The sequence below is a fragment of the Hemitrygon akajei genome, chromosome 13 (assembly GCF_048418815.1).
Source record: "Hemitrygon akajei chromosome 13, sHemAka1.3, whole genome shotgun sequence".
In the NCBI taxonomy this organism is placed as follows: domain Eukaryota; kingdom Metazoa; phylum Chordata; class Chondrichthyes; order Myliobatiformes; family Dasyatidae; genus Hemitrygon; species Hemitrygon akajei.
The window spans coordinates 89092272-89104867 of record NC_133136.1 but is presented as its reverse complement, the minus strand read 5'-3'; the positions used below and the strand labels follow the sequence as shown (position 1 = coordinate 89104867).

At 40.8% G+C, this 12596-nt stretch overlaps 1 protein-coding gene across 8 annotated transcripts in view; it reads left to right on the top strand.

Annotated features, from left to right (window-relative positions):
• shroom3 (shroom family member 3) overlaps positions 1-12596 on the top strand; it is a 416299-nt gene that overhangs the window by 297316 nt on the left and 106387 nt on the right. The window contains exon 1 of one of the 8 annotated variants that reach the window (XM_073065051.1): positions 8959-9094. The exons of 5 other annotated variants lie outside the window; for them this stretch is intronic. The gene's annotated coding sequence lies outside the window, so the exon portion shown is untranslated. Of the gene's footprint in view, positions 1-8958; positions 9099-12596 lie in introns of those variants that run through there. 2 more of the 8 variants (XM_073065046.1, XM_073065047.1) reach the window with 2 other exon arrangements.

The following is a 12596-nucleotide window of genomic DNA, read 5'->3' as shown; positions in this document are numbered from 1 at the left end:
GCCATCAGATTGGTGGCTACACAAATGGAATATAAAGTGTTGTTCCTCCAACCCAGGAAACCTTGTGTTTCTCTCTCCCCTCCCCCCACCTTTTAAATCTACTCCTCAGTGTTTTTCTCTCCAGTCCTGCCAAAGGGTTTCTGCCCGAAGCATTGACTGCTTTTTTCCATAGACGCTGCCTGGCCTGCTGAGTTCCTCCAGTATTTTGTGAAGATTGGAACCAAAATGTGTTTGTGTAGTTGTTGTAGTGGCCAGTTCTAACCAAGCCAAATTGCCACAGCTGGCGACCCCCACCCCCACAGATTTGTTATACTTGTATGGCACTCCTTCAGCTCCAGTAATGATTGTTCCAGAAATCAAAGATATGTAATTGATCCTTAATTAGCAATTAGCAAACATACAATCTTGAAGCGATGTAACTTCAGTGTATCCCAGTGTAAGTTAAGCATAACTGAACGTTCAACAAAAGATGCGACATCCATCTATCCCCAGCTGAAAACTGCACAGAACAAAGCATGAATACGTAGCTTATTCCCTTTGTTTTTACCTCGTTCCAAACTCATGTTGCCATAATCAACATGCAATACAGAATACAAAGCAGGTAGAGAACAGGCGCATGGCTCCCACAGTTGTGTGTCTCAAAAGTGGTGATACAATTGCACCTCGAGTAATGCACAAAATTAACTTCAGAAATGAAGTCATAAAATTCTGGGAGTACTCAGCAGGTTGGTGTGGATCTGTTAGGAGTTAAATAGGGTTAATATTTAGGTCAATAGCTCTTTATTAGAACTGGTGGTCTGATGGACAGTCATCATTCTGATAGGTTAACTCTGTTTTGATCTCTGCAGGCACTGCCTGGACCTGCTAAGTGTTCCTACCGTTTTCTGTTTTTATTTCATATTTCCAGAATCTGCATTATTTTAAAATTTATTTCATGTTTTCGCTGTCAGTACCTGTTAGACTGATTCCAGGAATCTTCCTTAATTTTGACTATATTTGTACTGATTTTCCTTCAAACATTGGAGGAATCAAAAGCACATTTTTTCAAGAACTGATTTCCAGATGTTCTGATTACAACAAAACGTAAACAATGCTAAAAATTAAATTTGTCTGTATTATTCTGTGTCCGGCTGCTGCTGGAACTAATTTGAAAGATTAGTGCGTCGTGCTGAGTAAAAATGTTTCACCAACAGGTTCTGTTTGCCAGGTCACTTAGTAGAAGAAAACTCATAGTCCTTTTCTCAAACAGTTGCCCATAGCGATAGTGGTTAAAAATTCTAAATTTGAGACATTTACAGGATGACATCTTGAAAGTGCCTTGATGTGATGGAAAGGCTGAATGTTCTTGTTAGAATGAGTGCTGAATTTCAACCAACTGCTTAAGTATTCGGAAACTCTGTGTACATTGTGAAGCCCCTCAAAAAAAAGTGTTAAATCGTACAGGTCAACAGAGCTAAGCTTTGTCTCCTGTTATTTCCAGTCCTGTGCCTTCTGCTCTCCTCAGCAGTAGGTCCAGTCTTGGCCTGATTCTGTGCAAGGAGACTTTGTTTGCTGAGGACTGTATAGCACTGCTCTCTGGCTCACCCTGCAATGACTTTGCTTGCACTGTTTCATTCTTGGTAAGTTTAATTGTTTCCCGGGAGATGAAATGCTAAGCTTTCTGGCAGCTCTAAGTCACCCTGAGTCTGAAGAGCCTTTGGAACTTAGTTGCAAACGTCTCTGTCTGTAGCAGGCGAGGTGGGGGTAATTGTAGTTGGATCACACACAGCATGAGGCAAACCACAGAGCAGCACAAAGTCTGCATTTCCACCACGTGTCATGAGTACTGTCGTAGCAATGACATTATCCAGCCAACAGTGAACTTCTTAAAACGGGAGATAAGGAGATGAATATTGTCTGGTAAACTTCCTCAGTCCAGTATTTGTAACAAGGTTATCTGCTCTAACTTCCTGGTTGAGTATTGGTGGCTTGTTAGAAGTAAGGAATGTGAAAAATGCAAGAGATAATCACAACTCAGGACTTTTTGAATGAAAGTGTCATGGATTGAGATTTAAATCAGTGGACCAACTCAATTCTCTGTAAATTATATTACAATCACAACTTGCAGTGCTATGTGAAAACCTGTGACCTACTGTTCTCAGCTGATTTGGAAAACTGCAGCTGTTAGAGATTAAAGCTATTCAGATTGAATGGTAATGGTACACTCAGCACAGGAGGGGTTCCTTTCTAATGCTGCCATAAAAGTTCAGAGGGGATAGGATGTGGTCTTGGATCAACAGGTTTTCCAAGAGCTTTTGTCTTTGAGATGGTATTTCCACCTGTGCATCAGAAAGTGGTTTGTTTGAGCCTTTTGCTCTGGATTGTCCCATTAGGAGGTAAAACCAGAGTTTGAGCACCAGGCTCCAAGTTGCCTTTCAGTGGAGCAGCCAGCTATTGTGCTTGGTATTGGGACTCCCTTGTTGTATTGTTTATGGAGGCTCAGAAAACCTCATGGGTCTGTACAGTTTTCATATAGTCTAATAGTTTGTTTAACTACAAAAGGCATGCTCACATCAGCCCGAGAATCCTCCACCATCTAACACTATTCTCCAATAGAACATACAATGATAAGAAAGCAGTATAATCAATGAAACAGGCTGTATGTCTGCTGGAGAAACTAGAGTTTGGTGGTACCTCTCTTGATCAAACCGTTACCTTACCATTCTTCCTACTAGTAATAACTAATGCTCATTTTCTTTGTCCTAAGTCCACTTGAGGTCAATCACCATAATCAGTAGCACAGGGGAGGTGTCAAGGTGGGACTGGTGAGTCCCAGGTCTCATGGCTCTCTTAAAAGATGAACAGGAAATTACTGCTCTGTTCTGATGAATATGCTTCCACCAAAACCAAATTGAATAGGCTGTCTTCCCATTCAGTAATTTGAAAAAGACTTCATTGTGCTGATTTTGCCTCTGAACACAGCAAGTGCGGTCTAAAATGTTAGTGAATTATCCTGGGTAAGAAAAATGCAAGAAAAGTCATTGAAACTTGAGAACTTTACTTCTGTAAAGAGTCTTAGCTTTTGATTGAAATCTCTGGAACAACTCAATTCCCTGAAGATTGTATTGCAATCATAATTTCCAAAGCCATGTGAAAATACGTGACTCGCTGTAATCAGGCATTCTGTGGATATGATAAGGTCTTTCTTCCCTTCTCCACTCTGTAGTTAGTGGAAAAATACTTCACATGGCACCATGTAACGGTACATCTGCTTTGCAAGTTTTCAGGCTCAATTATCTTCTACTAATGATGAAAAAGTTTAACATTAAAATTGACTGTTTATTCATTTCCACACATGCTGCCTGATTTGCTGAATTCCTTTAGCATTTTGTGTGCGTTGCTCTGGATTTCCACATCTGTAGAATCTCTTGTGTTTATGATGAGAAAGTTGATTCAGTTGAATTAATGAATTAGTAATACTGAATGTTCCATTGACTTTACTTTTTCCATGACATTCATGCCTATGTATGGAGATTTTCGAACAAAATATGTGTTGGTGTTTATTTCTGTTCATTGTAATCTCACTTCTATCGCTTATTTCATGCAGTCTCATTAAGTGAACAGTCTGAAAAGCTCAAGAGTTATATTACTAAAAATGATCAAATCAATCCTTGGGAAAAGTGACCAGTAAAAGTGCTGTAATGCTTGAAAGGTGAAGAAACCAGTAACCATCAAAGGGGAATTCCTAGAACAGTGGAAAAATGCAGCTTCCTAGTCAGGAAGCAGGGGATCAGGACAAACTGAGTGGCTCTTTCACAGGTCCAGCGAAAATCCGATTGGTTAAATACCCACCTCTCATGTTGAATAACTTGGTGATGAGTCCTCACCAAGCAATACAGTCGGCCCTCCTTATCCGCGGGGGATTGGTTCTGGGACCCCCATGGATACCAAAATTCGCGGATGCTCAAGTCCCTTACTCAACCTGTCTCAATGTGGTGGATCTTAGGACCCAGCGGAACCCCAGACCTTATTTAGCCTGTCTCAGTGCGGTGGACATTAGGACCCGGCAGCAGAGATCTGAATCCACAATGTTTCTGTTCGTGAAAATAATCACGCACACAATTGAAAATAAAGTGGAAATAATAAAGCGATTGGAAAGAGGTGAAACGCCATCGGTCACTGGAAAAGCGTTAGGCTACGTCGGTCAACGATTGGAACAATTTTAAAGGATAAAGTGAGAAAGGCTCTGCCCCGATGAAAGCTACAATTATTACTAAGCGACGCAGTGGTTTAATTATTGGATTTTGGGTTTTTGATCCTCCACATCAACCCAGCACGGTGGAGAGCGCACCCAGGAGCGGTCTGTCCCAGGTCCCGAGACTTCCACTCCCGAGCCCGGCGCTGAAACATTCGTTCTTAAGCGTTTTATATGCATAGAAAGGTAAAATATATACTATATACTAAGACAAATGTTTGACTAACTGACACTAAATAATACTGGATGTATCTGTTCCAACTTACTTAATAAGAGAACTTCCGATTTTTTTCGATCCCGATCCACGATAACCCACGCACATCCTCCCATATACTTTAAATCATCTCTAGATTATTTATAATACCTAATACAATGTAAGTGCTATGTAAAATAGCTGTTATACTGCATTGTTTAGGGAATAATGACAAGAAAAAAAGTCTGCACATGCTCGAACAACAAGTGCTGGAAGAGCACTTCCGGGTTTTCACGATTCGCGCATGCGGAATTCACGGATAAGGAGGGCCGACCGTACAGTTATATACCATGGTCCATTGTAGATGAAATACACTCCTAAATGTGGAGAAAAGATAGCCCCGGGGCAGAATTTGCTGAGCTAATGATTATCTGATGTACTTTAAATGCCTTTAATGTTATATCCAGGATTACACTAAGATAAAGTTTGAAAGATTGATACATTTGTGAAAATTAAATGTTTTGTTCCCAATAATTGATTGTGAAGTCAAAATGATTGAAAACCAAGGGATTGTTTAACTTTGATGCTTTCTATATTGTCAGTCATCAGGACATTACAAATGAGATTGTAAAGATCTGATTATATCCATCAAGCACCCATTTACACTAATCCCACATTATAAACTCCATCTTCCCATCAACTCCACCTACTAGGGGGTAGATTATAGCTTCAGTTATCCCACCAAGCCACACACATTTGCGTTGTGGGAGGAAATCGGAGGAAAGCCACACAGGAGAACTCCACACAGACAGCACCAAAAGTCATGATCGAACCCAGGTCACTAAAATTTGCATATTTTAATTTAGAAATGAAGGATTCTGGTTGGAATCAGATCCCAATTTGAAGCCCAATGTAGCACAGGTAGTGGGAGTATAGGGTATATCATTACTGCTTTAAAATGTAACATTAGTATTCAGAAAGTATCTTAACTTCTGGCAAATGTCTTGTAGGCATTTGTTGTCATTTTGCTGCAACTTCTAACCAGCGAGCCTTCTCTGTGCACCAAAAGTTCTGGAGCACCCTTCTCTCAGTCGAGGAGTTGCTGTAACTTTGTTGACAGGAAACTGCAATATTTTCACGTCTTTTTATACATGCAGTTTTAGTTAGAAGCAAGTTCTGCATAGTGCCTGTTTTGTGGGGAAAGCCTCCTCTCCAGGTGCTTCTGAGGAGAGTCGAATACAGTTTCACAGGCTGAAGCTTGAATATCAGAGTGAATGCAGGAATTCACCAAGAAGCGAATCTGTGCATTTAAAACATGTGCTGAGTTAATCTGTGTACCTTTGTTAGCTATTCATGGCAACTACCCCTCCTGCACCTGAAAACTAAATCTGGTTTTGTCTTTCCCACTCCAAAATTCGGAAAGGTTGTCGAACATTTGAATAGTTGACAGTATTTGAACTTGAACCACATAGTTCTACTGCAGTACAGCTGCTCCGTGGACTATTCCTGCGTAAACTATTCCTGCAGTTAATCAGATCACTAATATTTATCAGTTGTGATACACTTCTATAACACATTTACAATAGTTTATTGGCTTCCTTCTCGTTGCATCGTGCATATGAACCAATCTGAGTTCCATCTTCAGTGGTGCCGGTACTGTTTCAGAAAGAGCGCCACTATATTTTTAAGAGGTTGTATTTGCACCTGGTTAGTCACTGTGTCTTTAGTCAAAGATCCCTCTTAGCAAAGAAATTTCTTCAGCCAGAGGGTGGTGAATGTTACGTTCTGTAATTCCAAAACTAATTGAAGGTAAAACACGGGGGCTAGGGAAACCACTTACTTTTTACTTTAGTGAGGTGGTGTAATGACATATGCCGTTCACATATTTCTTACATATAACACATAATGAATTATGTAAACAGCAAAGTGCACTCAATCAAGCAATGTATTTACAGTATTACCCAAATATTACAGAAATATTAAATACACAACAGTGAACCTGTGGAACTCATTGCCAGCGATCGCTGTGGAGGTCAAGTCGTTGGGTATTAAAGTAGGCCCTTGATTAAAAAGGGCATCAGAGGTTACGTGGAGAAGGCAAGAGAATGGAGTTGGAAAGGAAAAATAAATCAGCCATGACCAAATGACGGAGCAGATTCAATGGGCCAAATGACCTAATTCTGCTCCTAGGTCTTATGGTCTAAGATCTGTGGAAGTCGCAGACAGGGGTTGTAAGCAACATTTAAATTGTTTCTGTGGAACCTCAGCCAAGGTTGTGGCAGTGGGAAAACAACACGTGGGAATTCATCCTTGTGTTTGAGTTTGCTTTACTGTACATGATTGGCACTGACACTTTCATGTGAAATGTGGATTTTCACCACTCAGCACTATATTGAGTCTCAGCATCAACATGAAAACTGGATTTTATCAATTTTGTCTCAAAGAACAACTTCATTATAAAGACAGAAGAGGCAGCAGGTGCTGAGATCTAGGACAACAATCAATGCTGGAAGAATTCAGTGGGTCAGGCAGCTTTGTGAAGGCAAAATTTGTACATTGACATTTTCAGTTGAGATACTGCGTTCAGATTGAGAGGAAACAGGAAAGATTGCCAGTATACAGCAGTGCAAAGGGTGGGGAGGTGGGATACAGGCTGGTAGGTGGAACCGGAAAGTATGTGGAAGGGAAGCACCACAGCTGTGTGCCAGATGAAAGTAGAAAATTCAAAGTTCATACCATTGGGTTCTAAGGCATCCAGGTGGAATATGAGATATGCTGTTTTTCCAATCTCTGTAACAATGGAGAAGATTGAGGACAGACAGACTGGTGTGGGAGTGGGAAGGAGAGTTCCAACTAGGACATGCACTGGGAATGGCCATTGTGGACAGAAATGCTACAATTGAATATGGAAGGACTATAATCTACATTGTTAACTAATTTCCTACCTCCATTTGTTGATAATATCCATTTTGGATTGCAGGTGCTTAGGTATGAGAAAAAATAAACCTAATTACACAATAAACTCTGAATCTATTAAATTACCCCATCATAATAGAGGCTTTTTGTATAGTCTATAGAGGCATGAACATCAGTGGTAGAGCAGTCTTCTCACAAGGGAGGTGGAGCTGGGAGTTGAACTCTACTTGTGGGTCCCACAGTTTCAATAGTGATAGACTCAGTGATTCAGGAACAGCTTCTGCCCCTCTGCCATCCAATTCCTAAATGGACATTGAACCCACCAACACTACCTCACTACTTTTTTATTTCCACTTACTTTTTCGTAACTATTATATATATATATATATATATATATATATATATCATACTTAATATAACTCAGTTTTTTTCTCTATATTTATCATGTATTTTATTGTATTGCTGCCGTAAAGTTAACAAATTTCACGACATATGCTGGTGACTTAAATGTGGGCTGTTGCGGACAGCTCAGCGATTTTAAGATTGGGGTGGGATGAGGTGAGGTGGCGGGGGATAGTGATGACTGTCCTTCTGTGTTCTTACTACCTTGCCTCCCTTATTAATATTAAAGTAGTGAAATCATTATGGAGTAGTGCAGATATAGGTGGTTATCCTGGTGCTGTGGATGAAAGCTGTATCAGTAGACATCAGGGCTGGGCCTAGGCTTGTACTCATGCACGTTCATTTTGCTGAGCAACGGGAATGGGTATTCCACTGCACTGATCAGCAGAGCCTTCACTTTCTCTAAAGACAAAACCACACTATGGAGTCTCTTTATCAGCAGAGTGACTGAGGAAAATAATTTGTACAATGAGGAGAGTTGTATATTTTCCTTCAGATGGGCTTGGCTTTGATAGGGCAACTTGGACTTTGACCTGCAAAATTTAGCAGTAAACAGCAAGGAAATAGAGTTGGTTTTTTTTAAATAGGTGTTGTAATCACCATCTTCTCATTGTTCATTAAGGGTTTTGCAGCTGCTTTGTACTATGAATGGTTAAAGAATCAATAATGGATTAATTATTGCACTTTTGCTATGACTACTGAGTAACAATGGTCAAGACTTCAGAGTAATTAATTGTCCGTGACTCACTGAGATAATTTTTGAGAGATGATGAGGTGTAGTGTACGCGTGGCTCTTCCTGGTTTTGTTTGTCCTGTAGAATTAAAGCAGTTAATTTTGTAGTCTTCAGGTGGTCATTTAGACATTTTGTGTAATCCTAATACACCCGATGCCAGCTAAGGACCCACTTTATCTCAGATCCGGCTTTTCAGCAGGAGCAGAAAATAATGCTGTTTAAATCAGTTTGCCCTGACTGGTTATCAAGATAATCATTAAAAAGCAAAGTGGAGTTGGAAGAGGAGGGGTAGGGAACACTCTTTAATTACTCCTCATCTGCAGACAATCTCCTGTTTAATAGCTGTTGAGACTCTTGTGTCTCACAGGATTAAAATCAGTAGACATCTTTGTGGGTTTTTTTAACAGCACTTGGCAGAGTTTATTTTCTGAATTCCCACCCCCTTGGCAATGTGGCACATTCCTCACTGGAGAAGGAAGGACTTGCGGTGATTAGTTGCTGGAGTGGCTGCTTGCCTGACAGGGAGAGAGAGCCATGTTGAACACTAGAATTGTAAATTAACAAGTGGATTAAAAAGGGATTGGACGGACTGTTCAGCAACAAAAGGCTTTATAAGTGGGTAAGCTAGTAGTATTTTTGCTTATATTAAAACCAAATGTTTAATCTTTGGAAAAAATCTATTGACAGTTTTCAGTGACATTCCATGGACAAGATTCAGTGCTTTCGGAGCAGCAAACGTGAACAAAAGGCAGGTTCCAGACCTGGTGTCTGGTGTCATTTCGCCTTGTAAGCCTGGCTGGTCTGAATTATCTAACTGCATGTTGCAAAGTTTCAGGTGCTGAAGAGATGACTTATTGCTTCTGAAGGCAGGCTTTACATCTCTTTTTTAATGGTTTCAAGATCTCAGTTGCACACCTTTCCCTGAAAAGTAGCGAAGCTTTTTTTTAACGATTAATTTAACTTATTTGCACTGTTGTCAGGGAATCAGTCATTTGCACTGCCCTTCACCTGGTAACTGACGCTACAGCAGCATAGAGTTAGTGCAACCCTATTACAGCTCAGGCCGTTCTGTAGTTCAGGTTCAATTCCGGCACCGTTCTGTGAGGCGTCTCTACGTCCTCTCCGGGGAATGCAAGGGTTTTCTCCAGGTGCCCAGTTTCCTCCCACGGTCCAAAGAGGTACCGGGTACATTAATTGGTTGCCAGAAATTGTCCTGTGATTAGGTTTGGGTTAATTGAGGTTGTGGGTTGCTGGGGCGCCATGGCTCGAAGGGACAGATGGGTCTACGCTGCACTGTACCACTAAGTAAACAAATGAAACAGCGCTCGGTGTCCACTGGCACCCATCTCAACTCCGTCAGGTTTTGAGCGTTTCAGCTTTCAATCGGAATGTGTGCTTTGTCAGGCTGAATGCTTGGTTATGGTGTCCTAATTGGATTTCTGTATATTTCACAACTTTCACTTTAGATTTCATGGGTGGAAATCAACAGTAGGGTCGAGATTCTCTTTGAACGTTAATGAGTTTTTGTACTTGTAACTGCATTTGACTATCATAGCCTTTCATTGGATTTGTGCATATCTTTTCTTCAGGGTATTTTTTTAATATATATTTACCCCTGGCTGGTGAAATCTAATACCCATGTTAGAACAGCAGGGTTACTGAATCCCATGAAGGCTGATTCAACTTCAAAAGAATAAAACTTAAGATTTTATTTTGTCATGAAGAATTCTTATCAAACAGTATCTGTTGTGCACCCAGTTAACAAAATACATTTATTACAAAAGATGATGACATTGACATTTTAGTTGGAAGAGCAACAGAGATCTGAATATTTAAAACCAAAGTTTGGTCATACTTACCTGAGTGAGTGAGATTCTTTTTATTCACAATGACATTATGTGTTTCGGGCAAAGCTAGTACTTACTGCCTTACTGTAATGAGAGGTCAGTTCAGATGTAAAATTGAAACACACCTCAGCCCAAGGACTAATTGACAGTGACCAAATCTGAACCTGAACATTATTGGTCCCACTGAACATCTTGGGTCAAATAGCCAGGCTCTACCCCTAACTGGCCTAGAGGGGGCAGTGATGAGCTATCTTTTTCCTTCTCAAAATAGACCCATTGGCAACAAGGGGACACCAATATCATTCCAAGCCAGGGTGGTGTGTGTCATGGGCTGGGACCTGTAGGTATCACTTCTGAGTGTATTTCCTCCCTTGTCCTTCCCAGACAAAGCTTTAAGGGGTTCTCTTGAGGGGGAAAAAGCAAGTCGGGTTGCTTGGAGATGATACAGACTGTAACAATGATGTGTCTCTGGTGGATAATAACAGCATCCTTCAAAGGGCAGAAGAATAGGCTTAGGAAGGTTTAAAAAACTTATTTTCATTTACCAATGTATCCATTGTTCAAGATAATAAAGCACTTTAACAGTCTGCCTGCAGAAGGTCTGAGTACTACCAAGCATGACGTCAATACTTGCATCAGTTCCTGGCTATTTTAAGGCCGTATAAGGATGTATGGCAAAGGATTCCCGGAGCCAGGCAGTTCTGCAGTTGGGGGGGGGGGGGGGTGCAGTGACCAGTCTCTTGCTGGGTAAAATGGCTGCCGAATTATATTCAGCGCCCAATTATATTCAGCTCTGAATTCCATTAGTGGGAGAATGAACCTGTTCCCCATCGTACCACTGGGTCAGTGAGACTATTCCCTTCTCCCCCCCCCCCCCACTTTGTCAGTGAGTATCCCCTCCCCCCACTGGGTCAGTGAGACTATCCCCTTCTCGTTCACCCCCCCAATGGGTAAAAGAAATTTTTCCCCTTCTCCCCCACAGTGCGCCAGTACTGGCCAACAGGAGGAACATGTTGAAAGACATTAATGCAGGGGAGCACTGATGTCTCAGCCTCCTTATCTTCCCACAACCACACCATGCACTTGATTGGTTTTTCTGAAGTAAAGATGTGGTTGTCAATAAGAAGAGTGAAAGTGCACTTACTGATTCAAAATCTTTGTGTAAAGTGCTCTCATAGTGAGAGGGTCCCTCTTTTCATAATAACCACGGGGAAGCTCAACTGAACTCCCGGCAGGCCACTGAGGCATAGCAGTGTTAATGAAAAGGTAAGCCAGGCAGTGGTGATTATGTGACACTTAAATGGAATTTAAAAACCTGGGGATCATATCGGAGGAAGGAAAGACTAAAAGACTTAAGGGTTCAATCAGTTCAAGGAAGAAATAAATTCAGGCTGTCAATCTGCACGATGAGTTTTGAGCCAGGAATTTCCAACTGTAATTTATTGTAAAGGAAACCTTTTTTGTGCATAAATGTAGCTGCTCCAGGGAAATTTCTCGTCTTGGTTTCAGTGTGCTGGAGTTTACAAGATTATGAACAATCATGTAGGTAGCAACTTTGTAGCCTAACATGAACAATCCTGAACCTTAATAAACTCGCTGTATGTTGAGGAAGAGAGGCGAGGCATATAATGGTAGCAGGAAGGATTGATTGGAGGCAAGAACTGAGATGGTCATCAACTTTCTGCTCAAGTGCAGAGACTGCACTGGACCGATTTAAACCATAAGTCTGTCTTCCACCAGGAGCATGTTTGAAACACCAAGCAGAACCGCTAAAGAGTGAAGGAATGAGTTCATCAAGGATCAGCACATCATAACTTGTAGACAGAATATTTCCCATAATGTTTATTGTTACTTTATCCACAAAGTTAATGAAGGAGCTTATCCTGTGCTAACTTTTAAAACTTTCAATGTGTAATAATAACTCTCCTATTTCCATTAAAGATAACTCTTTTGAAAATAACTTCTAGTATTTATCATTATTTGCTTACAGAAGCATAGAATTGTTATGGTGCTGGAGGAGACCATTCAGCCCATTGAATTTATGGCAGCTGCTAGTAGAGTAACCCTGTCAGTCACATTCCAATGCTTTATCCCCATAATCCAGCAGGTCATTTACTTATTGTGAGCTAGGACAATCCTCTTTTGAGGGCATTGTTTGTCTAAAGAGCCTTTAATGGTTGGGAATTTCATATCTTAACTAAAGTTTTTAGAGTAGGTATGTTGGAAGCATTGAAAATTCCTGCAGTATGTGTAACTCCTGGGTGTGCACT